The sequence below is a fragment of the Cervus elaphus genome, chromosome X (genome assembly GCF_910594005.1).
Source record: "Cervus elaphus chromosome X, mCerEla1.1, whole genome shotgun sequence".
NCBI classification, from domain to species: Eukaryota; Metazoa; Chordata; class Mammalia; order Artiodactyla; family Cervidae; genus Cervus; species Cervus elaphus.
In genome coordinates this window covers 132934805-132955544 of record NC_057848.1, presented here as the reverse complement: position 1 = coordinate 132955544, position 20740 = coordinate 132934805, and the positions used below count along the sequence as shown (strand labels likewise).

Below are 20740 nucleotides of genomic sequence, written 5' to 3'. Positions count from 1 at the left end.
CAGTAGGATGACACTTCTGAGATAAGCTTATAAAATGAACATGACTTCCTTCTTGCTTGCCCTCTCTTGCTCTATTGTTGTCTTGCTCTGAGGGGAAGATGAGCTGCTCTATGGAGAACCCCATGTGTCAAAGAACTGACGGCATTCCCAGGTCCAGAGCCAGAGAGGGACTTACACCCATAATCAAACAGCCTGTGAGGAAATGAACCTGCCAGCAACCACATGAGTGAGTTTGGAAACAAATCCTCCCTAGACTCAGACTTCAGATAAAACAACAGACACAGCTAATACCTTGATCACAGCTTTATGAGAATCACTGAAGCAGAGACATCCAGCTAAGCCATGTCTGGATTCCTGCAAGTATTTCGCAAGCAAGAATTTATCCAAGAGATAAAAGAAAGCATGTATTCTTACAGAGATGTGTGCATGAATGTTCCTAGCAACTTTATTTGTAATATAGCCCCAAACTGGAAACCACTCAAGTGTCCTCAACAGGTTGATGTATCAACATTGTCATATGGCCTTATGATGGAATGCTACTCAACAACGAAAAAAAAAGCTTAATGAAATTTGATACATACAGCAACATGGATGAAACTCAAAAGAATCCTGCTGAGTGAGTCCCAGCAACAACAAAAGAAGAGTATGTAGTATACTATTCTATTTACAGAAAATTTTAGAAAATGCAAACTAATCCATTATGACAGAAAGCAGAGTAATGGCTACTTGAGCAAGGGGTGGGAGGAGTGAAGGGAGAGATTATAAAGCAGCATAAGAAAACTTTCAGAGGTGATACATATATTCAGCTTCCTGATTGTGGTAATAGCTTCACAGGTGTGTGCATATGTCAAAACTTATCAGATTATATACTTAAAATATGTGCAGACTATCATATGTCAATTATGTCTCAATAAAGCTGTTGAAAATTAAAAAAAAAACAATGATCATAACTCTTATTTGAAAGGACACAATGTGAGCAGCTGTTATTATCCGCACTTATACCTGATCACCTTTATTAAAAGTTGACGATGAAGTTTATTTGCACACATTTTCAGAAGATCCTTCTTGTCATGTGGCAAGTATGTCACTAATGATTGCACCATATAAGGTGGTTTTAGTTTATTTGAGCCTAGTTTGGTATCAATCAATAATTCTTCACTTGTCAGAACATGCCATATATTAAATCTTTCTTCCTCCCTTTCTTTCTGTCTCTCAATCTTGACCCTGCCTGATGCTCTATGAGGATAGCTCAAAGCACAATCGGGTTCATCATTTATTCAGCATATATAACACAGCTATTTAAAAATTTACCGCTGAGATGCAGATCATCAGTGGGGTTAAAATAAAACACACTGAGTACAAGTTCCATTTTTCAAAAGGCTTACTTAATAAGTCAAACCAGAGAAAGTGGAAAGTCTGGGTTTTAACTGCAGAATCAGGAAAAATATCTGTGCCTTGTTCAATCAAGCATTTGAGGCCAAGCAAATTCCTTGGGAAAGCTTAATTTTTTTATTACAAATTTATGAGTTTGGGGATGAAATGTCTTAGGGTCCTCATTGCTAAGCCAGAGGAATCAATATTTTTCTGTTAACAGGCAAGCTGTCACATAAACAAACTAGCTGAAAAACCTCCTATTAGCAGTTAAAAAAAAAGTCTGCTCCAGAGGCCAACCAAAGGCAATTCTTTGTGGTATTTTTTAGTTTCATATGCTTGGCTAGCAAAGTTCTCACCAGTTTCTGTTTTAGAATCTGTACCACTGTTCCATACCTATTTGAGAGAGTCTGATTTCACCTGGCTCTCTACTATCTTGTAATTTGTTGGTTCAAGAAGAAAGCTTGTCTTCTCTGTTACTTGCAAAAGAGGAATTTGAGGCTTTACATTGGTTCCATTTATCACATCCTTTCTCTTTCTCCTTGGAGTTACAAATATAATAGATCATAAAGTCTCCTGGCAAGGCTTAGGTTATAACTTTTCAGGTTAGAGAGGAAAAGAAGACACTAAACAGGCTTCTCATTCACAGAGCTGTTTCAGTGTCCCTCTTATATTTTGTTTTCACCCTTCTGAAACATAAAATAAGAGCAGTACATTATCATTATTAAATGGAGATAGGAGTAAATGATGTTAAGATACTTTGCTGTACATTGAATATGCTGACTTATCATCCCATTACCCTTGGACTTACCCTCACTTTGAACAAATTGAATAGTCAGTCATTCATTCAATGAATACTAGTTCAACCAATACCAAGTGCCAGGCACCATGCTAGGTGCTACGGATGAAATAACTTGAAGGTACAGTCCTTTTCCTGAAAGGAAATGCCATGTGAATGCCAAGCATTTCACATGTGAACTGATATATAAAATGTGATACACATACAACCTTTTTAGAAACAATTTACTGCATATAACAAGATACTCCTCTGTGTGTCTGTGTTCCTATATGTGCTCATGTGTATCTTTCAGCTCTTTGTTACAGCACAGTTCTGATAAAGAGTTTTCCAGGCCATTCATCAAAGATGGCTGTGTATCACCTCCAACAGAATCAATTGCATGGAAATGCTTGGAAAAATGCAGTCTTGGGCCCCATTTCAGTTCTAATGAGTCAGAATTTCTGAGATGCAGGGCCTGTGATTCTGAACACTAACTCTGTTCCTGTGTAGCTCTGGGGACATCAAGTTTTAAAAAGTGCTGGTGTATAAACAAGTTTCAAGAATGACCTCAATTTGTAAAATGTGAACAGTCTCTGGGACGTAAGGGCAGAAATTCCTGGGAAAGACATATGAACTTTGTGGAGCCGGTGGTGGCCCAGGGGCACTGTCCCTGAAGTGGTACTTCCATATTACCAGGGAAGGACAGAAATGTTAGCTGGAGAGATGTCTACTCAGTAGAGAGGGGCCATGGAAAAGAAAGGCTTAGCTATGGGGAAATGAACACTCAGTTCTCACCCTACTTCTGTTGCCCCCAAATTTGTGTATCTGAATGGTCACTTCTCTGATAGTTACCCTTAATATTTTGAATACAAGGCCAAAATCACAAAAATATACTTTGACCACCTCAAGTGTAAATCAGTGAGGGGCCAATGAGACAGCTTCATGTCAGTGGATGGAGCATTTAACAAACACAAAGGATTCAGCTTGTTTTCCCCACTCCCATTTCTCTTTTTGAAAGTAATATTCTCTTTATTTGGCTAGAAGTGGGAGATCTAAGTGGCTTGCATTTACCACCATTCTTCTGGCCAAAGACTAAGTAATAACTCCCCATACTGTTTCTTCTACTGAGTCCTGAAGTAAGTACTGGAATGCGGGAGAAACCACTGTGGTATGAATCCTGGCCCAAAGGCCATATGAGAGGCCTACTAGCTACGCTTCCCTCAACATTTAATTCCCCTTTTAATGGGGGAAATTGTGGGCTAAGAACTACTGGGATTCTTATCCAGTGTTTACATTGGACAAAGAAAAACAGTAACTGTTGCCACGGCAATAAGATTTCCTCGGAGAGGTTTTTTTTTTTTTTTTTTTCTTTCCTAACTTGACTGACTTAGATGGAAATATCTGCAGCACCACCACCCTTATATCACAAGAAGAGAGGGACACTGTGTTCATTACCTTTGGCTGCATAACAAATTACCCCAAAACTTAGTGTCTTCCAATGACAAACATTTACTACCCCCTGCTTTCTGTGGATCTGGAATCTGAGAGCAGCTAAACTGGGTCCTCTGACTCCAGATCCCTGGTAGGCTGCAATCAAGGTGTCTTGCCTCTGTGAGGATCAAACTCTAAGCTCACTCACATAGTTCTTGGCAGGATTCCATTTGGGTAATTGTTTGATGGTTCAGGTTCTTGCTGGCTATTGGCCAGAGACCACCTTTAATTTCTCGCGATGTGGAAATATCCATAGGGCAGTTTACAGCATGGCAGTTTGCTTCCTCCAGAATGAGGACTCTGAGAGAAAGAGACAGAAGGATTTCTGTAACCTCAACTCACAAGGGACATCTCTTGACTGCTGCCATTAATTAGAATAAAGCTTCTAGGTCCAGCCCACCCTCAAGGGGAAGGGGTTACACAAAGGCATGCATTCCAGGAGACAGAAGCGCACTAGGGGCCCTCTTAGAGGCTAACATAGGCTCTTGACTCACTTTGTTTGTTGTTGTTGTTCAGTCGCTCAGTCATATCTAACTCTTCACAACCCCATGGACTGCAGCATGCCAGGCTTCCCTGTCCTTCACCATCCCCTGGAGCTTGCTCAAGCTCATGTCCATTGAGTCAGTGATGCCATCCAACCATCTCACCCTCTGTCGTCCCCTTCTCTTCCTGCTTTCAATCTTTCCCAGCATCAGGGTCTTTTCTAATGAGTCGGCTCTTTGCAGCAGGTGGCCAAAATATTGGCGCTTCAGCTTCAGCATCAGTCCTTCCAATGAATATTCAGGACTGATTTCCTTTGGGATGGACTGGTTGGATCTTCTTGCAGTCCAAGGGACTCTCAAGAGTCTTCTCCAACACCACAGTTCAAAAGCATCAATGCTTCGGTGCTCAGCCTTCTTTATGATGCAACTCTCACATCCATACGTGACTACTGGAAAAACTATAGCTTTGACTAGACGGATCCTTGTTGGCAAAGTAATGTCTCTGCTTTTTAATATGCTGTCTAGGTTGGTTATAGCTTTTCTTCCAAGGAGCAAGCGTCTTTTAATTTCATGGTTGCGGTCACCATCTGCAGTGATTTTGGAACCCAAGAAAATAAAGTCTGTCACTGTTTCCATTGTTAAGCCTTACAAAAATGTTTCTTCCAAGCCCAGATAGTGGTTTGTCAGTCAGTGAGCAATATCTGTTGTGTATTTTTTCTTTGTAGGAAGTGTTTGAATAGTATAAAATATGCTTGAATATTTCCTAAAGCATTTGCGCTGTCTTCTCCTGTTATAATACATGGAATTTATATTCACTTTTAGTTTTATTTACTCTATAGTTATAGAATGTAGAAAGTAAAAGTGATCAGATGACATGGAATGATCTAGGTAAACAAGTTAGAGAAGTCTTCATAAAGTACATAAGGATTATCTAGAAGGTATTATCTAGAGGTAGTATAGCACAGATCTTGAGAATATTGACTCTGGAATCAAGGAGTTTTAAATTCAAATCCTGACTTAGACACTTCGTGGTGTGATTTTGGGCAAGTAAGTCAATTTCTCTGTCTCAGTTTATTTCCCTACATAATGAGGGTTAGAAACAGTTCCTGCACCAGAGAGTTATTGTAAGGATTACATAAAGCCAGGCATTTGAAAGGAAGAGGACTTAATCTAGTACACAATTGGTACTCAATAAACACCACATTATGATATGATTTACTGGGGTCTTGATGTAGGTTCGAGATCACTAGATTACTTCTGATAGAGGAATCTGGAATTGAGTGCACCTACTACTATTAGTTAGAACTCTCTATGCTGTGATTTTACATTTTCCTTTATTTTTCCCATTATACCAAGAATTTGATCATGCTTTGATGTCTATAAAGAATACATTTCACCTGTTCCTCTCAAAATTATCTTCTCTTGGGGGTTAATCCTTACAGGTTTTACATCGCCATTATAGTTTTATGGAAGCCCATTTTCAGGTAAATATGATGTATTAGAGGGAGAATTCTTGCCTCCACCAACTTTTAAGAGTGATTTATGTACCGTGACAGGTTAAAATGAGCTGGTTTCCCATGCTGATACAAAACAGGTATTGGGAATTTTGTCCTTCCTGGTCTCTGACTCTGCTCACTTAAAAGGTGATTTATTCTGATCCACTTCTCTATTTTTTTCTGACTTGGCCATTATTTTCTCATGAGTAGACATCATTCTCAGTTTTCTTACTGCTTTTGTCCAGAGGGGCAAGTCTTCAGAAATCATTGGCCAAACCCTCCTAACTTGATTTCAATGAGGTTTTGTTCATTCCCTGCCAGAAAGTTGGTGTTTATATTCTCTTTTAAGTTTATGCCAGCCCCCATCATGGGATTTTTTTTTCACCCCATTCTTCCTCCACCACCACACCTCTATTTCCACCTGTATCTGGTACCAGCCAGAGTGAGCTGATGGGGACTAAAGACTGCTTTTGTGCCTTTGTGTTCCTGGGAACTTTGTAGCTCAACATTCATGTTTATTTGCTCCTGTGAGTTCTTGTTAGTTTGAAGCCTTTGGTTGCCTGGGGCATAGGAAATAGCATGTGTTTTGATTGATAGCTTGAAGTTGTAATAGATAATTGATGCCGCTCATCCTCAGCCAGTTACTGCTACCCAAACGGTACAGTTTTGTATGACAAGAATGGCATTCTGTTAAAAGAAAAGAAAGCCTGATATCAGCAGGTTACTCTTGGAAATAGGTATGCTTCCAGGTTTTTCTTGAAAACGGCAGAATGGACTTGAGTACATACACTCTCTGCCTAACATGGCTGAAGAATTGAAAACCAGTCAGCCTCTTCTTGTCAGGCTCTTCCTCCCATGGGAATTTTTCAGGCAAGAATACTGGAGTGGGTAGTCATTCCCTTCTCCAGGGGATCTTCCCAAACCAGGGACTGAACTCAGGTCTCCCGCATTGCAGGAGGATTCTTTACCATCTGAGCCACCAGGGAAGCCCCGAGTCTCATCCTATGTGTAAACAAACAGGGAGGCTGGAGTGCCAAAGAAATCAACAAGGACGTCACACTAACCCACATGTCAGGCTCCGAACCCAGTACTTTGCCTGGTGAGCACACCTAATCTTCACAACAACTTGAGAAGTCAGTATTACTATCCGTAAACTACAGATGGGAAAATTGAGGCCCAGACAGGGTTCCAGACTTACACAGACATGGTTGATCTAGGATTCAGCCTCAGCTCTGTCTGAATCAGAAGATAAACTCCCACAATGCTGAACAGAAGGGCACTGCAATGGTCAACATTGTAGAGGCCAAGCTACATATCCAAGTAATACCAGCTAAAATCTATATAACACTTCCAAAGTTCCAGACATGATTTTAAGTTTGAATTAATTAAATCCTCTTAACAACCCAGCGAGGTAGTTATTATTATTGTCCCTATTTTACAGATGCGAAGCATGAATTGCTTAACACCATAGAGCGTCCAAGTGGCACTGCCGGAATGTAAAAGCAGGCATGTGGCTTCTTTGTCTCAATCATGCACCTAACTTCTTATACTTTTCAGAATATTCAATCAATTAATCAGGTTTTTTTAATCCATAAGTAAATTAATTGCTTATTTTTAGAAAACTGGGTAGCTGGCCCAAAGTTAGATGAATAAAGAAAGATCAATGCTGCCAATATATGCAGAAAGTTCACAGGAAAAAATAAGTTGGCAGTCTCTCGATCTTAGTTCAGTTCAGCATCCCTAAGCATTTCATTAATCAGGTTATTAGCAAAGCCCTTTGCTTCAGTTATCTGTTGCTATGTAACAAGCTATCCCCAAACTTCATGGATGGGAAAAAGTAATCATTTTATTTTGTTAATGATTTTAGGAGTCAGAAATTCAGGGAAGGTTTAAAAAAAAAAAAAAAGAAATTCAGGGAGGGTTTAGCTGGGCCCTTCCTGAACCGATGCAGCATTAGTTGGGATAACTGGGGCTAGAGCAACTTCCAAGGTGACTTCTTCATATACATGCTTGGTGCTTTGTTCTTTCTCTTTCCCCGTCTCTCTGTCTTCACATGGGATTTCATCCTCCCTGTGGCTTGGACTTCTCATAGTATGGTGCCTTCAGTGTTGTGATACTTCTAACCTGGAGGCTGGCTTCCAGTATGTAGGAAGAAGAATTTGCCAGGCCAACTAATGACTTTGCTTAGAATTGGCAATGTCACTTCTCCCATATTCTAAAGATCTAGACAGTCACTGGGCCTACAGATTTAGAAGGTAAAGAAATAGACTCCACCTCTTGCTGAGTCTGAAGCAAGGTCACATTGCAGAAGAATCTGTGGGGTGGGCCATTTTTGAACAATGTAATCTGCCACACCCTCTTCCCTAGTGCAATCAGTCATGGTGTAGAGACTTAAATGTCACAAACAGAATCAATCTGCTAAAGGAATTGCTGTTTGCCTCACAGTGCTGTGTCATTTATTTCAGCACTGCAATCCGAGAGAATATCCTTCCATAATATATAAAGGCATGTCTTGTACATTGAGTCGACGACAAAGCAATTCAATAGAGTTTCTTGATGAAAGGAAATGTTATAATTTTTGATGCTCAAGAAAATTATCCAGCAAGAGAGACCCATTCTTCACCAAGATTTGAAATAACTTTCAACAGAATGTAAAATCTATTGAGGGCAGGGGTCAGAGATGAGACACAGTTTGTTTTATGGAGTAAGTGTTGTACATAAGCCAGAGACTTAGACCTTTTGTCATCTGGACTGGCATAACATGGAAGTCTATTGATTAACCTGGGTATATATCAACCATCCTGGTACAGGGAGATGTATATTTATGCCTTCAAGGATGTGAAATGCAGATAGTTAGACTGCCTTTGAAAGATGATGCCAATCAAAACCTGTTAAATTCAGTCCAAGAGGTATGAGAGCAGGTCACATGATCCCACTTCACTATCAACATGCTTTTGCACCATGTGGTATTTTTTAGTAATGTGTAGTGCTGGCTCTGGATTCCAAATGGAGGTATCTCTGATGTGTTGAATCCATAATTGGTAACCACATTTTCAATCTCATTTTTACAAAATGTTATTTGTCAGTGTTGTTACAATTACCAAGTATTCATCAAGATACCAAGATACCATTCATCATAACTTTATTAATTCATCATGTGGCTATAATCTACACTAAATTGGCATAATTAACTTTGCTACCATCACTATTCTTTTGTGTGTTTAGTAAGCAGTGATACTTATCCAATATACTTGTACTGTTGGATACTATGTGTTGTTACAAAAGACTACAGGAAACTTGGGACGTGGCTGGTTTCTCATACTGGGTATCAGGATTCAGGCCATTACTACTGTCAGAATTATGTATCTTCAGGAATTTTGTAATAGCATTCTCAAGGCACTGTGTGAGAACTTAGGAACTCACAAAGATAAACGAATCCATTTCTGCTGGATCCAGATCTTGCCTCACTTCACATGAAGAATAGAAGTATATCTGTTTCTATAAGCCTAAGGTGAAAAATAAAATCTTCAGCATTTACTCAGACAAGGTGTCTTTAAACCAAACACATTGTCCAAGTTTTCTCAGCTACACTGATTATACCTTCCATTTATGCTCAATGATAAGAGTAAGTTTGATGTGATTATGTGGGCTCTTCAAAGAACAAGGCATTTAAACAGAACTATCCCTTTTTTGGGCCATTTGAAAGTTGCTTTGTGTAATTTTGAGGGGAGGGTGTTGCATGATTGGACCTTAGCTGTCCTTTAACAATCATAATCAGAACCACTTAAACACTCATTCATCAAAGATCAGTTTAAGTAAAGGACCTTTGATTGGAAATTCTATTCACCCTGGACTTGGCCATTGTTCTATGGATATTTTGCATTCTTGGATTCTGACTGTAGCCTGGTGCTTTGATGAGATCTGATCCAGGGACCAATAAATAATGACCTGGTTAAAGAAACTAAGGAAACCCTTAAAGAAGATTGAAAACATGAAGATATCTTGGAAAAAAGGGAAATTAAATATCAGAATGCCCATGGCTTCATATCACTGCAGCTGGTATACACTCTACTCAATAAGTATCTGTTGTAGGTCAGGTTCCCAAGAATTAGGCTCTGAGACAGAGATTTCTGTGAGGAAGGTTTATTGTGGAGTGCTTTGGGGATTAACAACTGTGGGAGAACAGAAGCAGGTTTGGGTAGATGGAGCCATTGAATTGAGAAGCAATTACAACAAAGGCCTTAGCCAATCCTGTGGGGGAGATGAAGACCTAGGATGGCCCTGAAGAATTGTTCCAAAATGCATCAAGCGGGAGAGGTTTTTATATATTCATCTGAGCAGTCATTGGATCCTGGTCTCTCATAGGAAGGACCCATAGGAAGGGGGTCTGACCTTATTGAGGCAGATGTCTTCAGCAGAGGATAATTTCTAGAGTGGGCTAACAGCTAAAGGCTTTTAGCTGCCAACAGTCCCCAAAGTTGAGAAAACAAGTGCTTTGGCCCTCAGGTAGCATCTTAGCAGTGCATGACAGCATGCACTACAGTTCTTATAAAGTAAAAAGCAAGTACTCCTGCAACAATTAAGATATTTGGGTCTTTCTGGGTCTTTATGCCTACTGAGTTCTTATTCTACAAATGTTACTCATTCCTGAGGTCCTTTGTGATATACCGAAAGAAGACATTTTAGGAATACCAAGCAATTGTTGATTTCTCAGCCTATCAGTGTGTTTTCATGAATATGTATTATTTTTTTCTTACAACTCATGCTCACCTTAAGGGGAAAAATCTCTGATAGTTCTGAGGTCATTGATTGCTTTCTATTCAAGAACAACAACATCTGCATAACTAAAACCCCACACAAATTGAGAAATAAAAACCTACTGTTATTTCAGGATTCTGACACTTTATGACAACCCCATTGTCATGTCTTCACAATTTATAATAATTCTCTTACTTTTTTTCATTTATTTTTTGCTTATTTATTTCAGTGTATTATTTATTTACTTATTTATTTCAGTGTATTATTATATAGTATGTATGATGTGCCAGGCACTGCTCTATGTTCTTTGCAAATATTAATTCATTTAATTCTCATAATAACCTGATGAATTAGGTAAAATTATTAAAGTCATTTTACAGATGAGCAAACTGAGGCACAAAGAAGATTAAGTAACTCACCCACCTCGTTAGTAGTAAAGCTGAGATTTCAACACAGGTAAGTCTATCTCCGTCTAGTCAAGGCTATGGTTTTTCCAGTGGTCATGTATGGATGTGAGAGTTGGACTATGAAGAAAGCTGAGCGCTGAAAAATTGATGCTTTTGAACTATGGTGTTGGAGAAGACTCTTAAGAGTCCTCTGGACTGTAAGGAGATCCAACCAGTCCATCCTAAAGGAGATAAGTCCTGGATGTTCATTGGAAGGACTGATGCTGAAGCTGAAACTCCAGTGCTTTGGCCACCTCATGCAAAGAGTTGACTCATTGGAAAAGACCCTGATGCTGGGAGGGATTGGGGGCAGGAGAAGAAAGGGATGACAGAGGATAAGATGGCTGGATGGCATCACCAACTCAATGGGCATGAGTTTGAGTAAACTCCAGGGGTTTGTGATGGACAGGGAGGCCTGGCATGCTGCGATTCATGGGGTCGCAAAGAGTCGGACACGACTGAGCGACCGAACTGAACTGAACTGAACTGAAGTCTATCTCTAGAGTCCCTGTTCCTCATCCTTATGCTATGCTCCTTGATGTTATCTAATGCTGAGGCCATGAGTCTTCTGATATCCCACAGGAAAGAAGAAGTAAGCTCTTGAATATGAGATTTCCATTTCTCACCTCTTAGAGCTGATCAAATGATATGTTAATCCTTTGGGATCCCAGACAGTTCTGTCTCTCAAATGTACATTGTGTACGTAATGTGTGTGTGTTGGAAGGAAAGTGGTGCTGGTGTTAAGGGCATAAGCAGAGGATATAAATGAAAGACTTTTGCACAGATGAAATTGATATATATATATATATTTTTACTGGAGTATAGTTGCTTTACAATGTTGTGTTAGTTTCTGCTGTATAGCAAAATAAATGTATACATATGTCCACTCCTCCTTGGATTTCCTTCCCATTTAGGTCACCATAGAACACTGAGTAGGGCTTCCCAGGTGGCCCGGTGATAAAGAATCCACCTGTCAGTGCAGGAGATGCAAGACACTCAGGTTCAGTCCCTGAGTTGAGAAGATCCCCTGGAGGAGGAAATGGCAACCCACTCCAGTATTCTTGCCTGGAAAATTCCATGGACAGAGGGGCCTGGCAGGCTGCAGTCCATGGGGTTGCAGAGTCTAACAGGGTTGAATGACTGAGCACAGAACATTGAGTAGAGTTCCCTGTGCTATACAGTTGGTTCTTATTCGTTATGTCTTTTATACATAGTAGTGTATATATGCCGATACCAATCTCCAAATCCATCTCACCCCCCCTTTCCCCTTTGATATCCATATGTTCTCTATGTCAGTGTCTGTTTCTGCTTTGCAAATAAGTTCATCTATACCATTTTTCTAGATTCCACATATATGTGTTAATATACCGTGTTTGTTTTTCTCTCTTTGACTTACTTCACTCTATGACAATCTCTAGGTCCATCTGTCTCTGCAAATGGCACGATTTCCTTTTTATGTCAGAGTAATATTCCATTGTATATATGTACCACAAAATTGATGTTCTTATTCTAAAAGGCAATAATCACACAGTTCTGCCAAGATTATACCCTAGAATATCATGGACATCTACATCAGAAGTTAGGAGGACTAGTCTAAGAAAGATTGGTCTAAGATTACTCCTGATGAGAAAAATTTAAGGACAGAACTTAAATCAGTTTTATCCAATCTGAATACCCTATCAAAACAATCTGCTTTCCCAATCTCTGCTAAAATCAGTTGAGTGAATTACTTAACCTTCTCTGTGCCTCAGTTTACTCTTCTGTAAAATAACTTCTCATGTGAAGTTAACTTTGGTCAAGAACGTGTAACTATGGTAAATTTTTTTTTAATTATGCTCAACTCCTTTACAAAGTATCTTGGAGTTCTTCCAATTTCACCTTAAATGTCAAAGATATGCACCATTTATTGTAACATATATTGCCAACTACATTCATTTCTAATGATGGGGTCTTACTTACCACTCTAATGTTATGCTTTTTGGAAACAAATTTTTTTCAGAACTGTGAACCTCCTTAGATATGGGTGAAAAGACATTTTGCCTGAGCTTTCATTACCTGACATGCCATTCCCCCTACATGCCTAAGACCTGGTCTTGCCATTTGACTAATGGGGCAGCATGGCAAAATTTGCTTTCAGGCTCTCCATCCTGTTTAAGCCACAGATTTGAGGTGCAATAGAAAAAGTGCAGATGTTGCTTTGCCCAGACTTATATCTCTCTATGCTGAAAAACTGACAAAGTTGTTTCCTGCCCTAATGATTGTGGACAGAGGATCTGGGTGATAACATAGTCTAAATCACAGAAGCATTTCTCACAGGTGAGTATGACAAAAAAGAACCAAGAATGTTGATATGGATTTCTTTTCTAGCCACACAACCTGAAAATTCCCCAACCATGTATTGAATCATTCACCCATATCAGCATCCATACTCACTGGAGTAATGCACAGCCACAAACTAGCCCATAAGAAGGCCACCTTCAAAGTAATCTCTCCTTGCTTATTAAAGTGGGACTCCCCAGATCATAGAAGGTCCATGGACATATCATTAGAAGTTTGTGAATGTTCTGTGAAATTCTGCTAATTCAGTATTTCAATTTTGATGGTAATGAAAAAGTATTAAATTAAGCATCATCCATATAACCCCACTAACCAATTACTGGTGAGCCGTGTTGCTGTGTTTCAATGCCTCTATATGTGATGGAGTTTATGTTGATGTTACACAACCACTGTACTGTCATTACCTCTATTAGGGTTCTCCAGAGAATCAATCAATAGGGAATAGATAGATAGAAGAGGGAATTTATTATAGAAATTGGCTCAAGTGGTTATGGAGGCTGAGAAGTCCCACAATTTGCCATTTGCAAGCTGGAAGACTGAGAAAGTCCCAAAGGCCTGAGAACCACAGGGCCATGGATGTAATCCCAGGAGTCTGATCATTTGGAGTCTGATCAAAGGAGCTCTGCGGTCCAAGGGCAGGAGAAGATGGACATTCCAGCTTAAGAAGAGAAAATTTGCCCTTCTTTTTCCTTTTTTCCTTTTTGTTTCATTTGGGCCTGTGGAGGTTGTATGTTGCCCACCCACATTGGTGAGGGTGAATCTCTCTACTCAGTCTGCTGAATCAAATGCTAATCTCTTCCAGAGAAACTCTCACAGACACACCCAGAAATAATGTTTTACCAGCTGTCTGGGCATCCTTGAGGTCAGTCAAGTTGACACACAGTTAACCATTACATTAAGTATTAGTCACTCAGTCGTGTCTGACTCTTTGCGACCCGATGGACTGTAGCCTGCCTAGCTCCTCTGTCCATGGGATTCTCCAGGCAAGAATACTGGAGTGGGTTGCCATTCCCTTCTCCAGGGGATCTACCTGACCCAGGGATTGAACCTGGGTCACCTGCATTGCAGGCAGATTCTTATTGGCTGAGCCACCAGGGAAGCCCCAACCATTACATTACATAATTTTTTAAAAAAGAAAAATGGATGTAATAAGAACATCTTTAGCCTCAAGTAAAATACTAATGATCTAACAGCCACCCAATAAAAGCAAAGGTTTCATAGTGGCTTTAAAAAAAAGGAAAAATGGTGGGGAAACTGAGTTGTCCTATGGCAAGTGGCAATGAAAGATCGCTAAACTCAAAAGCACCCGTCCTTATAACAGAACCATTTAGAAACAGGCTCACCTCTGCCTAAGAAGTTTCACACCCACTGTTCCCTCTGGAACACTCACCACTGCCTCCCCCCGCCCCAAACAATACCCAAATATTCACTCTCCCACTTTCTTCAAGTTTTTATACCAATGCCACCTTCTCTTTGAGGTTTTTCTTATATTGCAAATTGCAACTCCCTTGCCCTGCACATCTTCCTCTCTCCTTCCCTAGATTTTTCTCCTTAGCACTCATTTTCATCAGAAACACTATATATTTCATTTATTTATTTGGTTTATTATCTGTCTTATCCCACTAGAATGTAAGTTCCATGAAGGTAGAAAAGTTTGTCTTACTCACTGACTTATCTGCAGCCGCCAGGAGAATGCTATTGGAAACAGGTATTCTGTGATTGCATGTTGAATGAATGAACAAATGCATGAGTGAATGAATATCTACACTGTGATTCCCAGTTTGACTTCATCACATTTACCTTATTTATCACGTTAATGTTGTTAAATTGTACTTTGTCATTTTGTAGCTTTGCTTATATCTCATGTTTTAAGCTAGTTTGGATTTGCATTTGTACAATAACAATACCTATGAACAGATTTTTATACCTAGCATAATCTCCTTACATATTTAAATAATACAAGAAGAAATAAGTGAAGGTAGCACTTGTGTTTGTTTCTTTCCTTTTAAGAGACATCTGTACATTGTTCACATTCTAAAAGCAATATTGGATAGGAAGATGGCTGGCTGGTGAGAGTGTGAGGAGGGGTCCTGTTTGCTGGGGTCCTCTGTGATTCGATCTTTCTGTTAGATCTTTCCCCTCTCCCTGGCACCCTGCCTTGGGTAACAGGAATTGTTTAGAGCAAGAAACAGGACGTGGGCTGTTGAGTTGCATTTTTTTTTAATAAAGCACTGTTATGGAAGCCAGCTCCTCCCCTGCTCATTAGTGTTACTCAAAAATTGCAACAGCTTTAAGAATCCATCTTTTAAATAAGGTCTCACTTCTCTCAAATTGTAGCTATTGTAAAACACATTCAGAGGTTTATACGGCAGTGTATATTTTCCCCATTAAGCTGATGGGTATAACTACTTGGCGGTTGTTGAATGTACTGAAAAATCAATTGTTCTGGTGATGGTTTCCCCACCAAGTGTTCTAACCCAAAGTGTTTTGATGGTGTTAGCTCAGTGCTTCAGGTGCTTGCTAAGCGCTTTTTTTTTTTTTTTTTTACCTTGAGCTATTTCTTTGATTATTCTAGAAGGCCCAAGACAGTGCTTTCAAATATAGAAGGAACTCTATAATTTCGACAGTATTTTATAAACAGCCATAGTCTTGGAGGAAGAAATGAAACACTGTATTCTGGGATTTAGAATACTCCCCCTCTGGCCACTCCCTAGCCCCAAATCAACCATGGATATCACATCTGATAATCCTCAAATCTCTCATTTAGCTATAAAGCAACTATTTTGTAGCTTAAGCCTCAGAACTATTTGTAGGAAATCGAACCATCACAAAATGGCAGAGAAAAAAGAATAGGATGCTTCAGCCTATATGTAGGAAATATGGATTACAGGTGAAAAATTTCCCCTTTCTCTCCTTCTGAGCACACAAAATCCATATAGCTACTGGCTTCTGTGGCTAAAGAAAGCCTGAATAAAACAATATTCCCTCATGAGCCTAACTACCATACCATGTCTTCCTGAGACCAGAGATTCTCCCTTGCATGTATGCATTATCTTACTACAGCATCAAATACAGGAAAAAATTTAATTATCCTACCATCATCTTTCAGGCTTCCCCAGTGGCTTAGTGGTAAAGAATCTGCCTGCAGTGCAGCAGACACAGGAGACCCTGGTTTCATCCCTGGGTCAGGAAGATCCCCTGGAGGAGGGCAAGGCAACCTACTCCAGCATTCTTGCCTGGGGAACCCCATGGACAAAGGAACCTGGCAGGCTACAGTCCATAGGGTCACAAAGAGTCAGACATTACAGAAGCGACTGAGCATGCACACATGCACCATCATCCTTCAGGGCTGCAATATCATGTCCTATGCATCCAGTGAGACTCTTCCATCGTCTCTTCTTTTCTAAGTCCCCCTGGGACAGGTTGTTGCTGTTTAGTTGCTCAGTCATGTCTGACTCTTTGTGACCCCATGGACTGCAGTACACCAGGTTTCCCTGTCCTTCACCATCTCCTGAAGCTTGCTCAAACTCATGTCCATTAAATCAGTGATACCATCCAACCATCTCACCCTCTGTCATCCCCTTCTTCTCCTGCTTTCAACCTTTCCCAGCATTGGGGTCTTCCAATGAGTGAGCTCATCAGGTAACCAAAGTATTGGAGTTTCAGCTTCAGCATTATTCCTTCCAATGAATATTCAGGGTTGATTTCCTTTAGGATTGACTGGTTTGATCTGTTCATAGTCCAAGGGACTCTCAGGAGTCTTCTCCAACACCACAGTTCAAAAGCATCAACTCTTCAGCACTCAGCCTTAAGTACAGTCTTCCTTTTACTACTGCACTTCCCTTTTCTCAGTGTCTCTCCTAGAGGGTATGGGCTTTGAGAAATCTTTGCTTCACTGAACCCCCAGCCCAGCTGCATCATTACTGTAAGCTTACAGTTCCTTATAGCAAAGGGACACAGTCAACTCAAAGTCATCTGTAGAAGTCTTACTATGTGCAAGTCTTTATGTAAACATTTCATTGTGGCACGCATAATCTTTAGTTGTGGCATTCAAACTCTTAGTTGCAGCATGTGGGCTTTAGTTCCCTGACCAGGGATTGAACCTGGGCCCCCTGCATTGGGAGCTCACAGTTTTAGCCACTGGACCACCAGGGAAGTCCTCCAAACATGTTTCTTCTTCAGTGTCTAGTGAGCTGTAACACACGAATCACACATTCTCATTGAACACTCTTGTCTTTGAGTATTTCCTTTTTAAAAAAAATTGAAGTATAGTTGATTTCCAATGTTGTGTTCATTTCTAGTGTATAGCAAAGTGATTCAGTTATACATATATATATTATTTTTCATATTTGTTTTCCTTATAGGTTACACAGGATATTGAATACAGTTTCTTATGCTATACAGTAGGATTTTGCTGGTTATCTTTTTTGCATATAATAGTGTGTATCTGATAATCACAAACTCCTAATTCACCCCTCCCCCACCCTCTTCCCCCTTTGGTGACCATAAGTTTGTTTTCTATGTCTGTGAGTCTGTTTCTGTCCATTGAGCATTTCTAATTACAATGTCCTAAAAATTTCTTTCCACTTGGCAGTAGCATTTCAGGATCCTTCCTGTTGCTGAAAGGATCATCGTGTCTGCACTTGATCTCCAGGCTGTTCCATTCTCCAAGTCTTTTTTATTTTACATTTCCTAATATTCACCAGAGGCTCATCTTGTCCTGTAACCAAACTTCGTAGCCATGCTTCCTTCTATATTAGTTATCTGTTGCTGAATAACAATATTACCACAAACTTAGCAGCTTAAAACAATACACACTTATTATCTCACTGTCTATAGGTCAGGAATCCAGCATGGCTTAGCTGGGTCCTGTGTGTCATGAAGGGCTTCCCTGGTGGCTCAGTGGTAAAGAATCTGCCTGCGAATGCAGGAGAAGCGGGTTCGATCCTTGGGATGGGAAGATCCCCTGGAGAAGGGAATGACAGCCCACTTCAGTATTCTTGGTTGGGAAGTTCCATGGGTAGGAGACTGGCAGACTACAGTCTATGGGGTCGCAAAGAGTCAGGCATGACTGAGTGACTAAATAACAACAACATTACATCATGAAGCCTGGGTGTTGGCCAGAGCTAGAGTCTCATCTGAAGCTCAAATGGGAAGGATTTGCTTCTAGTATAATTGAGCAGGATGTTATGGGGGCCTTCCCTGGACAGACTTCTCTCCCAGATCCTCTGCTGTAGCTCCTCTCTGAAGTACCTAGATAACAGCATCTGATGCACATTTCCTGAGTTGTTTTACAGATACTAACACTCCCACTAAATGGAAGATGGTAACTACGTCATGACTATGAGCCCCTAGACCTACTGGTGCCAAGGGGTAGATAATGTTAACACCTGTGAAACTGCCCAGTTATCTCACCATAGACCAATCAGAAAATTGTGCCCAAGCTGACCTTGTACCCTGGGACTCCCTTGCCTCACCTGGCCTTTAAAAATGCTTTGCTGAAACCCACTGGGGAGTTGGGGTTTTTTTTAGCACTAGCTGGCCCAGATGACTTGTATGGTACCTTACAATAAACACTGCACTTTCCTTCACCACAGCCCGATGTCAGTCAATTGGCTTTATTACGCGCAGGTGACCAGTCCCAAGTTCGGTAACTCTAGGTGTTAACACTAGGTAACACTAGGTGTATGTATTGTGACAGGATTCAGTTCCTTGGGGGCTGTTAGCCAAAAGACCACCTAAGTTTCCTTGACATGTGGACCTCTCCAACATGGTGGCTTACTTCATCAAATACAGAAAGGGAGAACATGTGCTAGGCCGATAAAAGTCACAATTTTATGTGGCCTGATTGTGGAAGGGCCAGCCCATCAATTCTCCCAGCAGTCGGAAGAAACTCACAGGTCCCTCGTACACTAGAGTGGAGGAGATCACACAAAGATATGAATAGCAAGAGGCAGGGAAAATTGGGGGCCATCTTGGAATCTCTCCATCACAATTGTTCTATAACCCAAAAATGATCTCTAAAACATAACTAATAGAAATTGAAAATGAGCACATTTTCCAAATCAGCCCAGCAGATACTATTGAAATCTTCATATTCCCCTTTGCACAAACAGTTTTAGTGCACCCTGGCCTGACTTCCAACTGCCAGCATCTATATCTCTTCATTTGAGACCTTCTCGCATGACAGGAGTCTGCTTTGTCCAGAGGATACATTTTTTTTTTTCTTTCTTCCATTACGATGAACTGTTCTGAAATGCAATAGCTCATACAGCCTTTCTGAAGAGGCTTCATAAGATCAGGCAATTGCTTCCACTAGTTGTGAAGCTGTGACTAGCTTGAAAACATGATCTCCTTTATTTGTGTCCTGCCTTCCTTACTTCAGGGAAGTACTTCTTCCCTTTCTCCTCACTCCGGGATTCTCGGATTTGCTCCCTCTGATAAAGCCACCATATAAGCTTTTTGCCTAAAATTCTGTTTCCTACATAGCCCAGGCTAAGACCTGTAAAATCCAATCATCAGAATTTGCCATTCAGAGGAATGAGGAAATAGTCTTGTCATCTCATTCCCAAACACAGAGCATTTTTCAAATACACTTCTCCCTGGCCTCAGGTATCTACTGGGTTATAAACTCTGCCCTGAGATTACCCTGAAATATTAATACTTCTAGTTCTCTTGGTCCCATTTTCCAATAACCAAGAAAGAATTGGAATCCTTCCTGAGGCCCCCGTTCTAGCCCTGGGAAGCATGTTTATCAGATACATGATACTCTTTTTACTTACCTGGAGGGGATTCCTTTTGATCTTTCAGGGTCACAGTTCACCTTGTGAGTTTTAAAGCCACCAATGAAGAAAAAGTAGTTCTAGTCAAGATCCAATCTGAAGACAACACACAAAACAAAATGGAGAGAAAGGGCCCTCAGGCTGCTGAACACTTGTAAAGTAAAGCTCCAAAAAAATAACATAAGCAGGCCACACACAAGGAAGCAGGCAAACTTTGTTTTGCTGAGAGGACTCTTTTCCTTGGGTGAATTCCAAGAGGGAACAGGCGCCGAGTGAGTCATAGAATAAGTAGGGCAGAGTTTGCCTTTCAGGGAATGCGATCATGTAGGCAGAACTGTGGCCCCTGGAGGATGCTCAGCCTCATGATTTCCTGAATCCCAGACTATGTCAGGCAGAAGGCAGCCTGCAGAATTCACATATCCATGTGGATGGATGCTTTCTGGTTCTCTTCCCATGCCTGCCACAAACTGAGTTTTCAGAGGGAGTTCATCATTGTGTTTGATCAGCCATCTTAGTGAAACCTTAGGGGAGGCAGAGTTGAGTCTGAGGTTCTTAAGGGATACCCCCAATCTGGAGCAATGCCAAACTGTGGGGGCAAAGTAGAAATTTGAGAGATGTGAGTTGACAACAGCTCAATGGGATGCCATAGCAGGAAATCCAAAGGTAGGTCCTGAGACCAATGTACAGTGCCAATGGTAGGAAGTGCTTGAGAAGGAATTCAAGAAGGAGACAGTCTTAAGGGGAAAAGGAAAGGGACCCTGTACAGTGCGATCTTCAGAATGATGCTCTCTGCGGCTGG

General features: G+C 40.6%; 1 long non-coding RNA gene across 2 annotated transcripts; it reads right to left on the bottom strand.

The window, feature by feature from the left end:
• Positions 1-2018: 2018 nt before the first annotated feature.
• Positions 2019-20139, bottom strand: LOC122690112. 2 transcript variants are annotated; one of them, XR_006339978.1, is made up of 2 exons: positions 19942-20139; positions 2019-3940 (listed from the first exon to the last, which is right to left on the bottom strand). It is a non-coding gene; the product is annotated as an uncharacterized LOC122690112 (long non-coding RNA). The 2 variants fall into 2 exon arrangements; XR_006339979.1 differs by lacking the exon at positions 19942-20139 and adding an exon at positions 4135-4180.
• Positions 20140-20740: the final 601 nt, after the last annotated feature.